Source organism: Falco rusticolus, chromosome 9 (genome assembly GCF_015220075.1).
Source record: "Falco rusticolus isolate bFalRus1 chromosome 9, bFalRus1.pri, whole genome shotgun sequence".
Taxonomy (NCBI): domain Eukaryota; kingdom Metazoa; phylum Chordata; class Aves; order Falconiformes; family Falconidae; genus Falco; species Falco rusticolus.
Window position 1 is genome coordinate 582,662 of NC_051195.1, and position 18,371 is coordinate 601,032.

Below are 18,371 nucleotides of genomic sequence, written 5' to 3' on the forward strand. Positions count from 1 at the left end.
GGGCGCATCCATCACATTTATTAGCTACCTTCCAGAAACATTTTTCATATCTTGCAAATTGAAATGAGGTTGAAGTTGGATTTTATTTCTTCTTCATTTGCCCATAGTAAATATAGTACTTACTCATAAACCACCAAGATCAGTGGGGTTTTTTGTGTAAGTCTTTTTATGACACTGGATAAAATTATGTGTCCGCAGCATAGCAAAAAATATTTTCAAAAAAATTAGTAAAAATATGAATTTCCTCTTCAAAAATGCCTGGATAACTATGACCTGGCAGATAAGATTTCTTCCTCATTTTCAAGGTCACCATGAGACTACCTGGTATGCATTTACTATTAATAACATCCAACTACAAGGTTAGATTGAGTGTTGAGGTTTTGGTCATGTCACACATACTACCCTTGCTTTAGCTTTAGCAAAATGGAGTCAGAAATGCCGCATATTTCATTTTCCTATTATCAGAAAATCAGCTTTATATGATATTAGAAGTTATATGTAAAATACAAGCTGCAGTCTCTTCTGCAGAGATAAAGGCAGACCGAGTGTATGGAACTCACAAGGGGCTCACATGGGAAAAGAAACAAACCACACCAAACCCTTTCCAGTCACCTCTTTCCAACCAGCCCATGCACACCTACTTGCAGGTGGCGTGTGGTGTCACTGCAGTGACATCCTGAGCCCCAGAAATGTGGGGAGGTGCCCTCAGTCCCAGTGACACCTTGGGCCACCCCCCAGAAGCTGATGGTGGCTGGTGCAAAATGCCTGCCTGGGGACCAGGCACTCTTGCCAGAGGCAATGCCAGAGCCAGAGGCGCTGGAGCAGGCAAGTCCTGGCAGCAGGAGGGGACACACCACACAGTCACTGAGCACTGTGGGTGCCACCTGCCCAGCTCCCAGGGCTGGGGTGCTCTGCAGAGATCTGTGCTCCTGGCCGAATGACGAATGTCTAAACTGTGAAGCTGAAAGTTTGGGGTAACTGGTATTTAGTAATTCATCACCTTTCCAGAAAACTGCCATGAAATTGTTTACAATGTTTCAAACAGGATTGGGGTGTGGATTCAGCTTCTGGAAGATGTCCTTTGGCTTGTCATAAGGTAAAGTTAAAAAGCAAAAAGAAACCTGAGGTGGCAAGAGACCCTGAAGGGTACCCATGAGTGTCTGTAGCAGTCTGGAGGCAGGTACGATGCTCCCTGCGGTGGGGACTGCACTGAGCCCCTGTGCCCACCTGGGAGCACCAGCATGCACGGCACGGGCTGCACCACCGCTGGTGTGCCGGACAGGGCTTGCTTCCCTCTTGCCTGCTTTGGGGAGAGGGGAAGCTTACACTGCTGGCGATGCTGCGGTGGTTTGCAGAGCCCACAGGTACTTTGCATGTGAGTGGGTTTCTGAGGAGTGACTGACACTTGTTGCTGGGGAGTGGGGGCAAGGGGATGGGTACCACAGCCCCTGCCCTGTCCTACAGGGGCAAGGCAATAAAGCGGCAGGAAAAAAAAAAGACAGGAATATTCTCTTTTATGGTTCCCCACCTTTAAGGAGTCAGGCCTGTCAGATACCACAGGCAGGAGAGTTTGACCCATCTCCAACACTTCCCTTGGGGCGGGAGCTGCAGAGAATGATTAGCTGGACCACCACTTCCCAGTCTGATGACTGCTACATCCTCAGCATCCACACACGTGGAAAGATCCTTTTTCACATGATGAGCTCACAAACATCCTCAGATGGCATTTGTTTCCTTTTTTCTCCAACTTTAAAGTCCAAACCTACCTGAAAAGTTCAATTTCTTGCTCACATTCTGAGTATATTCTAGTCTCCAGCCCCAAAAGAAAACAAAACAAAACTAAGGACATCTTTGCTCACAAGAGTAAAACATCTCCCCCTGCTGCAGGTTAAACGGGACTTTAGGAGGATGCCAGCGGCAGCGGCTGAAAGCGATCAACGGGCACTGAGTTATTGCGGAGGGTGGCTGGGAGCTGCTCTGCCAGAAGCATGCCCAGCAGCACATCCATGCCAGGCTGGAGGGAAAGGGCAATTTTGCTTTTGACTGGGGATTTTAGTTTTGGGGAAAACTAATTATTACAGCCACAAAAGGAGAGTGTGCAACTGGGGACAAATTCCTACTCTCCAGAACATAAAAACTGAAGTGTCTGTAGGAAAGGGTTTTATTGTCAATTCTGATTCATTGTGGGCTGGTTTGTGCAGCCCAATAACTGCAATGCAATAACTGTTTATTCTTTCGATCTTTTTTCTGCTGAAGTCAGAGTACCAGTCCCACTTTCATATAGATTTTAGAAAACCATTATTAAGAAGAAAACGATTCTAAATTATCGCCATTTGGAGTTGCATCTCAAGCCAGAGGCCTTTTCCAAAGTTTTATTTGTGTACTGAAGATGTCCTGCTCCAATACCGATGTACCTGTGAACGTTGCTTAGCATGCACTGTCATCAAATCATACCTATGTGTATTTTAAAGAATACTTCCCGCTTTGAAACCTAACCTCCTCGTGCTCCTGATCTTTTTCCCATCTGCATCAAAACCTTTCCTAAATAGCTTTGCTCTTAGTCGTGGAAATATACAATCGGGATGTTTTAGTACCAAGCAGCAGAGGATATGACCTCAAACAGCATGCCGTGGAATGTGTTGCAACGTTACTGGAAATTTTACAGAAAAAAATGACACCATTGTGAGTCAATGAAGTATGGTCATGGTGGGGCACTGACCCGTGCTGGGCTCCCGCACACACCGACCCGAGCCCCGAGCTCAGCGCCCCGGCACTGAGCCAGCCAGCGCTGGGCTGCCCCGCTTCCCTTCTGCCATGCAAGTGCTGCCTCTTGGGTGAAGAGGTAAAAGCTGGATTTGAGCAGCTGATCCGTGAAGAAGGCGACTGCTCTTCTCCCATCATCTCCTCCCACCACGCATCTCCCTCCCGCCGTTGCCCAGCTCCCCACCCGCCCTGGCCCGGTTTCACCCACGTTCCCCCCTGCAGAGCTCTGTCCCCCTGAGCCCAATGGCCCTGCACCTCCCTAGCCGTGGCGGCCAGCAGCCTGGATGGCCAGCACGGGCTCTCCACAGCCATTACGCACGCTTCGCTGGGAAACGGCTCCGTGCTTGCTCGGAGAATGTACTTTATGGGGTCTCATTTCATGGGAGTTACTTTTACAGCTTCCCTAACTGCCTTGCATGCTCTGCTGGCCAAAAAATGGGTTTTATTAGTCCATGTCAATAAATCACAATCGACTCTTATAGTGCTATGTATATAAAACTATATATATATATATATATACACACACACACATCACATCACAGTTGGGGAAGTAGCTACTTTACTCCTGATTCAGAAGGTTACTCACAGGCTCTGGCAAGTCTATTTTTTCAAGCTGTATTTGCAGCTATTTCAGTACATGGTGTATAAAACTTTCAGCATGGTACAGCAGCCCTGAAATGTGCACGCTCTATACATTTGTGAGAAATCTGTATTTCTGCCATCATTCTGCATCTCACCCAGAAACTGGTTTTGAACAGGATCACATCTCATAGAAAGATTCTGAGACATTTACATTCACATCTTTTTTACCACGCACTACTGATAAGCAGCTGCACTTTGTAATCACATAAGTGAGAAATAACATGGTAACGAATGGAAGAGATCGCATCTACTAGAGACTGGAGGTGATTTTCTTTAGATGTTTCCAAGTTGATAGGTTGTGAGAGGAGATTAAAGGAAAAGTCAATGCAACAGCACGATAAATTATTTTCTACGATGGGGGGAGTCAACAATGATGGTATAAAACATGGCTTAAAGGCATGTAGCTCCATCCCAAAACTGTTTTCTAATGTGCAAGTAATTGCCATGTTAGCCACAAGAAAGTCATGTTTTGATGAACAGGAGGGAGCCAAGAGCTGGAAGTTGGCTGGGAGCTGGTTGACTCAGAGCTGAATGCTATGGTAGAGAGAAGAAACCGGGGGCTTTGAAGGGTCAGGTTGCAGCTACTTTTTGCTGACTATGAGCTATATTAGTGGGAAGCAAAAGTTGGGGTTTGGCACCGTGTTACAGAAGTGCGCAGCAAACACCCCCTGCCCTCACCAAGCTCACAGCCAAAACTTCTGCAGAGCCTTGGAGCTGCTAGAGCCAGGACTGCATGGCAGCTGGGGAAATTGTCTTATTCCTATTTTATATGTGAGAAACAGAGGTAATCAAATAACTGTGTGATCTAAAATTACAGGTGAGGGTTTTGGCAAAACAGTTTAGTCCAGGTGCTTTGAGTCCCAAGCCTAACATTTTAATATGAGTTAATTTTCTCTCATGTGAGATGGAGCTATTTCTATCAGGAAGGCTTTCACCACGTGTAGAGCCCTTTTTAGTATTCACAATTAACACAAGCAGTGATTATTCTTCACTTTGCTTGGTGTACAGATGCTGGCTTCAGGTAGCAGCTCCTGCCCCCGTGGCACATCACTGCAGCCTCTTAGGAAGCACCACGAGGGCTTATTCTGAAAAAGTGAGCATGAGCTGGAGAAAGGTGATCTGCACAGCTTTACAGGGAGGGATTTGCCATCATCAGGAACGCTCCAGCTCCTGAAATACAGACAAGTAGCCGCATACGAGGTGGCAGGTAAGCAAGCCCCGATTTCTGCTGCTTCTCTTTCAGATCTGTTGAGCTATTGGAACAAGCCTCCCCACATCCTTCCCCAGCAGCTTGTGTTCCTTACCCCTGGCTGCTTGGTCTGTTTGGCAGAAGCACTGGGTAACACATCGGGTGGTGCACAGGCGGCGTATGCACCCTTGCCAGCCAGCCTCTGCATTTTTCCTTGCTATATTGGTCTCAAATGGGCAGTGTTATTTTAATGAATCACATTTTTGTGCAAGTAGACCTTCCTGGAAGGCTGTGCCCTGATCAGCACAATGTAGCCTGCTCACATTATTGACCATTTCCATCTGTTGCATCATTAATGGTATTACAGGAATCGCACTTATGTGAGTAGGGGCAGGCTCTCAGGGCACAGAGCCTGTCTTATGCTGCTGCAGCTGGGGACAAGAAAGCTGCTCCGATTCAGACACTGCACCTTGCAAACCCGCTCACCCTCTCCAGGCACAAGGTCTTTCCTGCAATCTGAGTTGATAAAATTAGCTCCAGACCTTACACCAGGCTGTCTTTCCAACACCGTGTAACAGCAGTTTGCAAAGAAGGCATTTTTGAGACATTTGAGTTGAGCTGGCAGTGGTGGGACCTCTGGAGAGGGTGGGAATGGTATTTTAATTCACACATGATGAACAAGTTTTATCTGAAACAACAAAAAAATCCTCATCAAGCTAGAATGAAGGTCAGAGGCAGGAGCTGGTCCCAGACTCAGCTTTCTGAAGGACACGGCAGCACCCAGAGCCCCAGCAGACCACGAGGAGCTCTCGGGTGCGGCCAGCAGGCAACCTCCCTCCAGCAGCGGTGACCGGCAGCAGCAGCAGGGGGGTGCCTGCAGGAGGGCAGGCGAGGGCGGGGGCTGGGGGCCTTGCCCTGCCCCACACCGTGTCCTGGCCAGCTGGGTACCGGGCAGCTCTCTGACCACCTGGGAGCTGCTGGTGCCAGCATCTGTGCTGCTAGTGTGGTCAGCAAGCTTCTTTTTGAAACCAGCATGAGTCTAACCCTAAAGCCTGCTATTATAGCTAAAAAAGCCCTTGGCTGACTGCTGAACTTGTACAAAAGCATGCAGCTGCATTTCTTGTTTTCATTCAAAATACTACATAGAATGTCACTAAACCTCTGCAGTCCTGCACATCAGAGGAACATAAAAGAACACAATCAAAGGCACAGTCATCAGAAAGTGAGGGATCACGTGCCATGCCACTCATGGACAAATGCACCCATGCAATAGGCCAGCCTCTTTCCCAGAAGAATCCTTGCAGCAGAAACCACTATATATTTAAACTTCACCATTCCTGCCCTCAAATGCTTTGAAGTTTATTTTTGTTTCTCTGGCTCTCCCAAAATGGGACACATCAATTATAACCATAGCTGTGGGTATGTGGGCAGGGAAGGGGTCTGTACAGCACAGAGTGGTTGTCCTGAGCTGCACAGCATAATTTGGCTTCAGACCAGGGTTGGGGTGGAGATATATAATTAGCAGGTTTTCAGCCTCTCATTCTCCTGCAGAAGCTAATTTTTAATTACCTGCTCTACCCCATGGCTGCCAGACTGATGCCTGAAGAGAGGGGGGCTCTCCTGAGGGACTTATTCCTGTTCCTACTTCATAGACCAGAGCAAACAATATAACGGTGATGAAGACACTCATGTAACATCCAGTTTTACCTTTAGGCCCAGACGAGGTGTTTCAGACTAGATGCAGACTCCAGAAGCGTTGATGAATTTTTGCACAGAGAAAGTGTTGAGTTGGTAAATGCAGAGCTATACGCACCACTTTCAGTTGCAGCATTTTTCACGTGTTGGTAACCTTCTTATAGGGTCGAGTAAAATAGCTTCAGGCAGAGCCACGGCAAATCCCAGCCTTTAGCTCATCAGTGCCTTGCTCTCCCCCTCCCCACGGGGCAGTAAGTGGGCAAGCACTGGAGCCATTGCCACCAGCCCCCACCTGCTCCCTGTGCTGGTCCCTCAAGCATCTCTCTCTCCACATGCCCTGAGGTCAGCTCGCCACCGATCCCTGCTGAAGGTCAGCCAGGCCCCTCCCCCTCCTGGACAGCCCTGCATCACAGCCATATGCCAGTGTTGTCTGTTTTTTGAAATGTTTATGCTTTCTCTCTCTCTCTCTCTGGGAACTTCATTAACTCCAGCCTTCAGCAAAGTGTACCAAGGGTAATGACAGTTATTAAAACCTGCTGAATGATTAACAGATTATTGCTGCTGACTGATTCACCTGGAGCCCCAGCTGACCCTTGCTCTGAGCAGGTGGAGCATCTCCATGCCTTGAGCAGAGCCTTCCTGCAGATCCTGCAGATGTGATGGGTAGCATGGTGCCACCTCGGTCCTCTCTCAGATCCAAGTGCTCCTCTTCCCTTTCACCCAGTGCTAATAGCCATTCGTTATTTAAGCAGGAGGATGCTTGCTGCCTGCGGCATCACTAAATTTAGTCTGCTTGGAGACAGAAGGCGCCTTTTGCTGTTCTGACTTAAGAAGCATCTTGCTTCATCACATGCTTTCAGGAGGCCAGGAGAAACAGACTGCAGGGGATGATACTCTGATTCAATGAACCATCTCTTGCCTGGCCAGTCGCCCTCAGCTGCTGTGGAATGTGTTACCAGCACTTTAGATGTGAAAAAATACAAATAGACAGGAAAAATATGTTGAGAATTTTGCTTTTCTAAGGGATTTAGGCATTGCTCTGCCAAAGGGAATGAACGGATCTATAGTTTGCAAACCATCTCTTCTGTGAGCATCCAGCCCTGGCCAGCATCTGGGGAGAACTGAGGCTACCAGCCAGCAGTGCAGGTTTTCTGTTGGTACCTGGGGCTGGCTGCAGGCTGTGCTGACAGAATGTGCCAGTACCAGCGGAGAGGCAGACAGACATCTGGGTACGGAGCTGTGAGGCAAGGCAGGGGGGCAGTGGGACCCATTACGAGCAAGAGCTTGGCTTTTCCCTCTGCAGCCCAGTTGCCAGCTGGGAAAGCGCAGGTCCTGGGTGTGCAGCTTATGGGCAGCCTGCGCTGTGCTCCCTGGGGAGCAGGACCCAGGGCTGGGAGCTGCTCCCCGTGGGTTTGGGCATGGGCCATCAGCTGGAGATGCGCTCAGCTGGGGCAGCGTCCTGCCCAGTGCCTCACACCTGCCAGCAGTCACTGCCTTCAGTCCTGCCCGCTGCACTGCCGTGCAAGGCATGGGTGCCAGGGCCCTGCCCAGAATTAGCTCCTGAAAAAAGGGTATTTCTACATCCTGATGGTCTTCAGCACAGCATGCTGAAAAACATTTACACTAGCAAAACACACCAGTAGACATGAAAAAAACACCCAAATTTCCTACCCAAAATTTGCAGCTGTCTTGTGGCTCAGAAATGACAATCTGCATGTAATAAAATCAAGAGGAAAAATCTTGGTGTCCCCATCTTCTTCTAGCCCACAGTTTTAACAGCAGGTTTCGGCTGGCCAATACCAAAGCTGAGGAGGTCAGTTTGAGAGAAAAAAAAATAAAACCTTTTCCTTCCTGGCCTTAACTTAGTCCCTGCTGCTTGTGAGACAGGGACCAGCCCACACAGACTGTGTGGTGGGCTCAGCCATGGGCTGGGATGTTACGTGGGGCCACCCCCTTACATGCATTTTCTGTGTCCTTGGTAATCAAATCTCCAGATGAAAAATGTAACTGCGTGGTTTTTAAATTTCCGCTTGTAAGAGATGTGTCTTACAGAAAACGGATCCCTCTGTGCTATACATCCACTGGTGCTTTTCCTTTTGTTAAAGGTTTTCCTGAATATCTTCATTACCTTTTTCTCCTTCTAAAAAGACAGTTGGAGGCTGAGTCAGGCACCTCCCAGCAAACAGCCCTGGCCGCACGAGTCTCCCAGCTCCGGCTGTGGGTGCCGCTGGCCCTTCCCAAGGCAGGGAACCCAGGATGGCTTCGGGAGTCTGGCCCAGCAGCGGGACCTCCTGCCCAGTGCCAGGCTCTGCTGGGCCCACGGCCGCACCGGCCAGCCTGGGCACCGCACTGTTGGAATGGCTTCTCTGGCGGGACTGCAGCCCACCTGGCCGTGGGGCAGCCAGGCTCGCCCTGGGCCTCCCCTCGCCTCTTTCTTATGGGAAGAACGAGAGATGTTTCCCCCAGGTGGCAGAGCCAGCTGTGGGCTGGCTGCCACCGAAGGGCAAGGACCGGCAATTCGTGGAAGCTGATTTGCAGAACAGCCGGAGTTCGGTCGTATGGGCTTGCAGATCATTTGAAAAGTCCACAAGATCAAAAAGGCAAAATCTACTGATGAAATCCCTTCAGCTCAAGCTGGGTACACAGGGGGAACCTTTCAGTCCCTCCTCTCTGAGAGCTTTCCACCCTCTGGTTGTGCTCTGAGAGAGGAATATGATGTTTTTAAGACCGGTGGATGAGCCACAGTCTGGAACTTGTATTTTAAAGGTCACAAATAACTATGTCCCAGTTTCTGAAAAGCTATTGGCCTGAGGTGGATGCCATTGTAACTCTTCATAAAAGACTATGGTACAAATAACTCATGTTTGTATTGGCCTTTTAAATCAGTGCATTGCTGTGGGACTTACCACCGTTCCCTGTTAAGGGGTAAATATTTGATTTAATTATTAAGAATTTAAGCAGCAATCATGTCTTACCAGTCATGCTTGTTAATGAAATGATTCTGCTTCTAACATCAGTGCTCTGTGAATAACACCAGTGATTCATTTCAACCACAAACCACTCTTTTTCTCTCAAACGCTTGATAATAAGAAAATGCTTGTGCATGTATGATAGTATTAACTCTCGAGAAGAAATAACTATAAATAATCATTGAAGGTTAGCAGTGATTTTTATGGCTCTCCTATGACAAATCAGCAAAAGAACACCCAGCCAAGCAGCAATGAAAAGCATTTGCCCAGCTGGCAGGCCTTGGTGGAGCATCCTCAGAGTGAGCTGCTCCTGGGGCTGCTGCATGGGCAGCGCCCGCTCTGAGACACTGCAGCAACTGCCCTGAAACACCACAGTGACTGCACGCAGCAAGGAAAAGCAGGTGTTACCCAGGGTGTGCTGCCCACAAAGCAAGTTTCCAGAAACTGGTTTTCATGGTGCCATCTGGAATGCAGAACCTTGAAGGCAGCTCAGGTGAACCTGCTCACTATGAGGGCTTCCCTCGCCAGAGGTATGCAAATGTCCCCAAGCATGCAGGTGAGCACCATTATCCCCAGCCCATCACATTGTGCACAGCTTTATCCCTCCAGGGCTCCATGGTTCAGTTACTTACACAGTTCTAGGATGTGGAGTAGGAAACAGATTATTTTGGGCGCTGTGAAGCAATCATTGTGCTTTATTACAAGCAAAAAGGCTATTCTAGGATTATGAAAACAGGCCTTAAAATATTGAAAGCCCAGAGTGCCTTGTGCTCTTCTTTTTTTCCATCTCTCTGCTAGAAAAGATGGATCTGCCCAGCTAGCAGAGCTGTTCAGCAGCTCCAGAGGAAGCCCCATCCCACCACCACATGCCATGGGGAGCAGCCCCGTCCTTTGCATACTTGTCGCCCTGCAAAAGCAGCCAGTGGGTGGGTAGAGCACCACCTGCCCCAATATTTAACATGTGTTTTGAAGGGTAAAGGGCCAGCTGGCACAAGCCCCCTGCTGTGCCCATGGCAAGGGCAGGCGCTTCTGGGCTACCAGCCTGGAGGGCTCGGCACTGCCTGCAGAGCTGGCAAGCAGACAAAACCAGGCTGCTTTGCCAGCAGCAATAAAGGTCAAGGTGTGCTTATCTAAATATCACGACTTCCTTCTGTGCACACACTCTTCTGTGCTTTTAAAAGCTCTTCACCATTTATCCTAGACTATGAAAATGTAGCATCGTACGTTGCGTGTTCGCATCCACGCAGCACGGGTGGCAGCTCCGGCAGCACGCTTTGTGCCTCTTGCTGCGGAGGGGCTCCTTGCCAACGTCCTCTAGACCCAACTTTTTCCTTCTATATAGAAAAGCTTGTTGGCTTCACACACCAAGAAATACTAGAGGGAGGGACAATGGCTTTTAAAAAATAATGCATCATTTCTAGTTCAGTCCTTCTGGCACATTACTCACCAAACATGTAAAGCTTTGAATAGTTGATCCTGTGTGCTGTAGAGGAGCCACCAGTTAGTAACTGCCAACAGGTGACAGCCAAAGGGCTTTGCTTTGGAACAGTAGGTCTCCAAACAACCTGTAAATCAAAGCCGCAAGTACTGAGCCATCAAGACAGAGTCACTCAGCACGCTCTGATGTTTGTCTGTGGTGTTTTTTTTTAATTCAACAGATTGCACATGATGTTTGATAAGGTGTAAAAGAGCCAGCTGATGTCAACAAGGGGCAGCACTGCTACTGGCAGCCTCTGGTTGATGCATGGGGAATCACACCAAGTGAGCAGCTCCAGCGATGGTGTTTGGTGGTTCTCCGGTATGCCGTGTTTGACAGCTGCGTGGTTGGCCTCTGTCTTCACAGATAATAGCTCCTGTTATACTCAAGTATAATAATTCTAACAGCCATGAGGGCAGGAGCCCCTGTGAGACTTTCCTCCTAGGACAAGAGGAAATGCAGTCTGCATTTCCTACTTGGAAACTCAACGAGTGTTAAAACTTTCTTCCAAAGTTTTGCCTGAATGTAAAATTTCCCTTGAGCCAGGATGTGCCTTCGCTGCTTGGTGTCTGTCATTTCAGCACAAGGTGGGTGGCCCGCAGGGGATGAAGCATGCCCCACCAGCCCACCCTGTCTCCTGTTGGAGCTGCACCTCACTTGCTTGCAGGGTCTTTGGCCCCCATTCCTCCTGCAGGCAGGACCACCTAATGATGCTCAGTCTTACTCACCCCATGGTTTGCTGACAGCAGCTTCTTGGCTTTGTGCATCTCCTCGCCTGAGACGGTGCAGGGGGGCAGGAGGAGGTCCTCCCATTACCCCCCTCCATGTGCTGGGGTGCAGCTGCCCGCAGAGACGGGGACAGATATGCAGAAACATGCCGTGCTGGTGAGCAAGGCAGTACGTTAAGGAGTCCAGTCCCTCCTACAAGACACGATAAAATCCCTCAGGTGTTCTCTTTGCCTCAACGTTTTCTGAATGAAAGCAGACACAGCCACAAAAAGGTCTTCACCCAATATACCTAGCGGGAACACAGGGAATTCTACAGGGTGGTGGTAGCTCCCTTGGAAATATTACAGCGCCGACATGGGCAGGAAGAAGGTGCCTTCCCCTTCACCGCAGGTAGGCAGCCTGTGTTTCTGCTGGCGGGGCCTCGAAACACCAGCAGCACGCTCCCTAAAACACCTGCTTTTGTTTCATGCCGAATGGGGGAACAAAAATACACATATATGTCTTCTCCCTACAAGCCATAGCATCTAGGGAATGAAATGGTCACTCCCGCACACAGGCACATGGGAGGAGAGTGGTACATTAACAACCAACTAGACCCAGTTTCTGCCCACCACTACACCCACATCCAAAACAGCTCCCCTAGGGTCCTGCTTGCCCTCCCCTGCCAAGGGCCAGCATGGGGGAGTGGTGCCGGTCACCTCCTGGCCAGAGCTGCCCACCACACACCTGCAGCAAAAACCTCAAACTGGCAGCAACGCTTCAGGGAAGTGTTCAGCATGGCAGGGCTTTGCAGCACCACGGCTGGTCCCTGCGGTGCTGGCAAGGTGGAGGGGGCCCTTGGGCCCCTCAGGACCCCCCAGAGACCCTCCAGGGAAGTGCTTTGGTCTGGGGCTGGTTTCCCCATCGCCCCACTGTACTGAGATGGGGCCCACGCTTGGATTTCAGCTGCAGTTTGTTTTATTGTAAGCAATTCCCCAAGCCAAAAATCATTGCAAAATGCATCAGCTGAGTTTTTCAATCTAGAAAAGGCCAGAAAAAAATCTTTTTACAGCTCGCAAGTTCTTTCTCAAAATCTTTGACTCAGAAGATGAAGCAAAAGCACCCCTTCCTTTCTGCAAAAATTCAGTTTTGAGAAACTGACGTTTTTCAAAGGAGTAACGTTGGGTGCAAATAAAAGCAGAAAAGTGGAGTCTGCTTCCCTGCAGCTTTCCTGCCTGCTGTTACGGGGTTCTGCCAGAAGATGGGACCGTACAGTGCGGTACGGGGCTGCGGAGGTCAGCGGGGACCCCTGCTGCGGGGACCACCCCTGGGCCGCCCCTCGCCCCGACCCTCTCTGCAGGGTCTGGGCATCCTGGCCGGGCTGTACCTGAGGTTTACGAGCCTCAGCCTCCAGTCAAGCAATGAGTAGCCGTTTTCTCATTCCTTGCTCGAATTAGTGACTTGTTTTAGGAATGCTGAGAAGGATATTGAGCTTTCAGCTGAAAGTAGATCCACATATTTAACAGCACCGCGGGATTTCCAACAGCTCGTTTGTTTGGGGTCAGTTTCAGTTACTGGGGAGAAAGCAAGGGTTTGTGTGCAACAGCTCTAGCTAACCCTGTCCCACACCCCTGAGAAATTTCTTTTTAAAGTTTTTTAAAATGCTTCTGTCACTGCCTGATTTCCCACTAGATCCAACAGTTTGCTGGTATTATTGCTGGTTTTATATGAAACCCCAGTACACCGTTAAGCAGTGCCTGCCTGCCAGCACAGCTGCAGTGCTGCAGGCACGCACACTGCGGCTTCCCAGGAGCTGCATGGCATGCCACCCCTCCCTCCCGCCGCGGGGCTCCCCGCTTCTGCGACCCCCGTCCCTGTTCCTGCTTGTCACTTGGACTCATTCAGTTCAGCTGCAGATGCAAATCTGATTATCTGTGCTTTAATGACACAGCTGCAACATAGCCAAGACCGAAAATGCCCCTCTTTGCATATACATCTAAATTTTACAAGTGAAACGCAAACCCCAAAATAGACAGCACAGGTTGTGCTCCAAATACAGAGCAGCCATTTGGGGTAAAATGTTACCTAATTTGAAAATTTCAGCCTGCAGCTGCAATTTAATTGCTTAATACCCACATCAAGCAGTTTTCTTGTGAATTATTAGCATGAAATGTATTAGGAAATTAAAATAGCTTTGGCACTTATGTTTTTGTGCTTCCTTACCTTCCTGGTATATTTTTAGAACAGGAGATGTTATTGCTCAGAATCTCATAAAAAGGATTTATAATAGTTAATAATTAGTGTATTAATGCACCAGACTGCAGCAAAATTAATACAGGCTTTGTCTGCTTGGGCTTGATTCATCACCACGCACTGAAGCGGCAAGAAAACCAGGCCCAAAAGCAGTGACTGATGTCCCGAGGAAAATGCCCTCGTGCAGGGAGAAGCCCGGGCTGGCACAGAGGAAGCCTTCGCTGCCCCGCTCCATCCCCAGCCCAGAGTGGCCAGGGGGGCCGTGGCAGGGCGGATTGCCAAGGGCGTCAGTGCCGGTGGGACTGAGGGACAAAATACTGAACAATGACAAGGTTAAACAAAAATTATTTGGACAACTTAATTCTGCTGGAGCACAGGAGAGCTTGATTCCTGTGGTGCAGCAAGGACCAGGGGAAGGGGACACGGCCTCAGTGGAGCATCACAAGTGCCCGTTGCCACAGGCTGTCTCACAGGGGCACCCAGCCTTCTCCTGCCTGCGCGTCCAGGGAATGCTCTGAGCTGTGAGTTATTACTGGTTCAGCTAGAAAAACAACTGCTGTGATTAACTGCCCTCTGCAGCCATCCCCGATGCTTAGGGCAGTGGTGAGGATGGTCCCAACTGTGCCACTCTATGACCCTCAGCTGCAGGGCTTCACCCCAACCTGGGGGCCTGGGGGCTCCTCAGATTCCTCCCTTGCTTTTGAGCAAAAGCTGAGAAGCTGTCCTGGGGTCACATCCCCAGAGATTTTCTGGTGTCTTTTTTTTTTAATTATTTATTTAAAGTGACACCCCTGAGGACAGCTCTCAGGTCCCTGGGATGGGGCTGAGCCTTGCAGAGGCATCGCTGTCCTTCCATTCTCAGAACCCTGCTTGTCTTCCCCAACACACCACATCTCCTTCGCACTCCCAGTCCTGGGCTCCAAAGTCAGCCTCAAAGCCTTGAACACTTTATTCCAAGCCTGGAGTTTCCCTGCTGACCATCCAGTGACTTACCCGATGGTGGCCCAGCCCTGATCGGGCCTGGAGCCACATGACCCACGCAGCGCCCAGCCCCAGGGGAGGTTGCACAGCGCTGCCCACACCCCATCCATCCCTGTGACACAGATGTTCCCAGGTGTGATGGTCTCCTGCCAGTAGCCGAGGCTGCAGCTGCAGCCCTGACTTGTCCCTGGGGAGTCATGGCCCAGCTGAGCAGGTGCCGGACCCCTCCAGCCCTTCCTCTGCCAGCCCCCATGCCGCTCCCCGGCTCTGCCCTGCCACACAGCCCCTGGCACACGTTGGGAAGGGGGGAATTGTTTTGGGGTGAAAGCAGAGGGCTGTCAGGCAGCTTGCTAACCCCACAGCCAGGCTGGCAGAGCCCCTCCGGCTGGGTGTTCCTCATGCTGGGCAAAAGCCAGAGGGTTTCTGGGGCTGGGGAGGGAACGCGGCATACGGGCCAGGTGCTGTGGTTTGCCTCTGCGCCTTGACCCTGCCGGTTTGTGCTCAGAACTGCTGCTGTCCTGCTACAAGGTCGTACTAAGGCTGTTCCAAAACACTTCCCACGCACAAGCACTTACCCAGAGCTCACAGCACAAGCAGATCCCAGGAGCTGCTCTAAGGATCCCAGGCTCGCTGTAGTGCGGGATTATTTGTCCTGTCTGTTCTTTTCTGCCATCCACTTCCATCTGCACTGGCACTAAAAGCATTGCAACTGGGACAGCTCTTAAACCAGAATATCTGGCATTCACATTCCCTGTTGGGAGCACTTAAATGTGTGGATTTGAGGTGCTTTATAATCACCTTGGGAGGAACCATGGCTCTCAGAATAGTACAGTTTCTGAGCACTGAGAAATTTTCAGACCATCAACCCCTTGCAGCTTGCTTCTAATGAGCTTTTGGAGCTGAACAGCATTTTACCAGCTGTTACAGGGTGCAACACAGCCCAGGCCCAGCAGAGAATGTACACCCAGCCCTCGCAGAGGAATCAAAGCTGAAACTTAAGGGACTGCTGAAGACTCCCTGTGGGAACTACAGTGCTTCAGTGGCAGCTTTATACCCGGTCTCACTCAGCCCCAGGGAACAGCAGAGCTGGGCAGGTTACCTGCAAGCTTACTGGGACCACTTCAGCAGCCAAGGGCCTGAAATGCTTCGATTTAAGCCTTCAGGACACACCAAACTAAACCTGGAGCTGATCAGCCTTCCCTGGGCTCTTGCACCATGGAAAACCCAAACCGCATAAACCCACATTTTCATACCCCATCCAGCTCCTAGTCCCAGTTTCCCAGGCTGGAAAACCTCTCATGATCAGGCTGAAAGGAAAAATGGGATATTTTCCTGCACCAGAAGCCTCTTACTGACCCAAATCAGCTCTGGGAAATCATGACAGTGATGGAGCAGCTGATGGGACTGAAGGAGTTTGTAATGTATTTCATGATAAAGGGCCTGTTTATGTATTTAGCATTTTACTATGCCAAAACACAGAGGGAGCACATTTTGATCTAGGCTTTCATCCTGAGGGCTGACCCTTCCTTCCCCTGACAAACAGTGCAGTGAATTTAGTAAGACAAGTTCTCCCTCTACAGATCTTATTGCTAGTGATGAAAATCCTCTAACAATTAGCCTCACTCGTTTGTCATAGTTACATCATTTCAGATGTCTTCAAAAGATGGATACTGGCAGAAAACGCAGTAAAGAGGAAGGGCTCCTCACACTGCTATAAAAATACAGCCTGGTATCGTTTCCTTATTCCCTTCACAGAACCTAGCGGGTAAAATACTAGCACTGATTTACCAACATTTGCTCATAAATATGGGAGTGGGTGGGTGGGGTTTTGCTTGGTTTTGGTTGGTTGGTTGGTGGATTTTTGGTTTGCTTGGGGTTTTTTTTGTTTTCTTCCCCACAACATGTCTCCATACCCTCATGAGAGCTAAAGCACCAGGACACCCACCCACAGGCAGGACACAGGCAGGTGCAACTGCCTTCTGGTGAGAATAGGATCTACCTGCTTCAAACACTAACCTGTGCTCCAGAAAGTATTTCCTGGAATCTAGGAAATATTTTATCCATTGATGGTCATTGTCAACATTGCACAGTAGAGTGGAGTCACCCCTGTACTAAGGGGAGATGGTGTTTGCTGTTTACGGGGTGGGAGCCAAGCAGGGGACATCTGGGTCCCACAGGTCACAGAGACACATAGCCTCTTGCTGGGAAACTGGCTAGGTCCTCTGATCCAGTACTTTCCAGTTCATCAGCACATTTTGGTTTTTTCTCTGATAGGAGGCATGTGCAGACAGCAGCACTTCAGCCAAAGCATTGCTGCAGCATGAGCCCCACATTGGGCAGCAAAAGCAGCACCAGCACTGACAGCTGTGGCCAGTGCAGCTGCAGCGCAGAGATGCTGGGGATGCGGCGGGGGTGCGCATCACTCCTGCCCCAGCACAGGGATAGAAGCCAGGCATCGCTAATGGGTAGGCAACAGCAGCTGGCTTCCTCCACTCTGGACTGGGCACAGGACAGCTTCAGATTGTCTTAGACCATAAACTCTATTTTAAAGCCAGCCTTCGTGCTGCTCCAACCCATGCCCTGGGGTACATTCCCCAGGTGATGGGGCCAGTCCAACAGGGCAAACGCTGCCGGTCTTGGCTGGCTGGATCAGCTCCCCCGCAGGGCAAAGCTCACCCCCTGAGACTTGGCAGTTTGGACTCTGACCTGACGAAGATGAGGCCAAGGGATCCGCCATGGAGCCGTGCTCAGCCAGCCTAGGGGACGGTCATGACTGTACATTACCACTGACGTGAGGGTGGCACAATGCCCAGGACAAGCTTTAGGGATCACTAACCTCTTCTTCAGCAGCCTGAATTTGGTAGACGGATTCTCCAGCCTTGTTTCCATCTTCAGGGTCCTGTGCTGTGCACGGCTGCACTTTGACACCTCCCAGGGTGTTCACTCTGCAAGGCAGGGAAAGCCAACAAAACAACGGACAGGGTGCAAAGGGGGTCCAGCTTATCCTCAGAAGAGCTGACACTGAGCAGTGACACTGAGAGCCGTTAAGACTGCTTTGCTGGAACTTAAGAAAATAAAAAATATTTGTTAGCTTAATTCAGTCTCCCAGTGGAAAGCCAGCAAGCTTAGAAACAAAGTAAAATATAATGATGAGTCCACAAAAGCTGCCTAGCACCTATGTCAAAGCCTGTCTATGCAGGGCCCAGTATCCTGCCTATTTGCTCTTCTATTTTTAGGAAATAGTTTCAACTTAATCAGGTAATTTTCAGAAATCAGTACAGCCATTCATATGACAGTTCAGTATGTTCATAAATAAGCCAGACAGAGGAAACTCAGTAACAACCCTTCTCCATGTCATATTAACTACAGCGGAGCTCAGAGGTTACATTTCATCCAAATCGCAGAACACATGCACACTTCATAATTTAAGTCTGAGTCTTGTTTTAAGAGGTGGCCTCAATTACTGGGACTCCCCTGAGATGCATCATTGGAAAGCCTTCACGATTCCTGAAACAGAAACATGCTGCACAAGGTCTCCCTTATAATCTTTAAACCCTTTCAAAAGGGTACTTGATTCCATGACATCCTGAAAGCAAAAGAAGATCTTCCTTGTAAGGTTTCACAGAACATGCAACTCCTACACCTTGTATTTTCAGATTTGTTATTTCTATTATTATTGTTATTTAGTTAACTC

General features: G+C 49.6%; 1 long non-coding RNA gene across 1 annotated transcript; it reads right to left on the reverse strand.

The window, feature by feature from the left end:
- Positions 1-7,678: 7,678 nt before the first annotated feature.
- On the reverse strand, positions 7,679-17,773 carry LOC119154088. Its single transcript, XR_005106329.1, has 3 exons — positions 17,514-17,773; positions 11,464-11,656; positions 7,679-10,823 (listed from the first exon to the last, which is right to left on the reverse strand). It is a non-coding gene; the product is annotated as an uncharacterized LOC119154088 (long non-coding RNA).
- Positions 17,774-18,371: the final 598 nt, after the last annotated feature.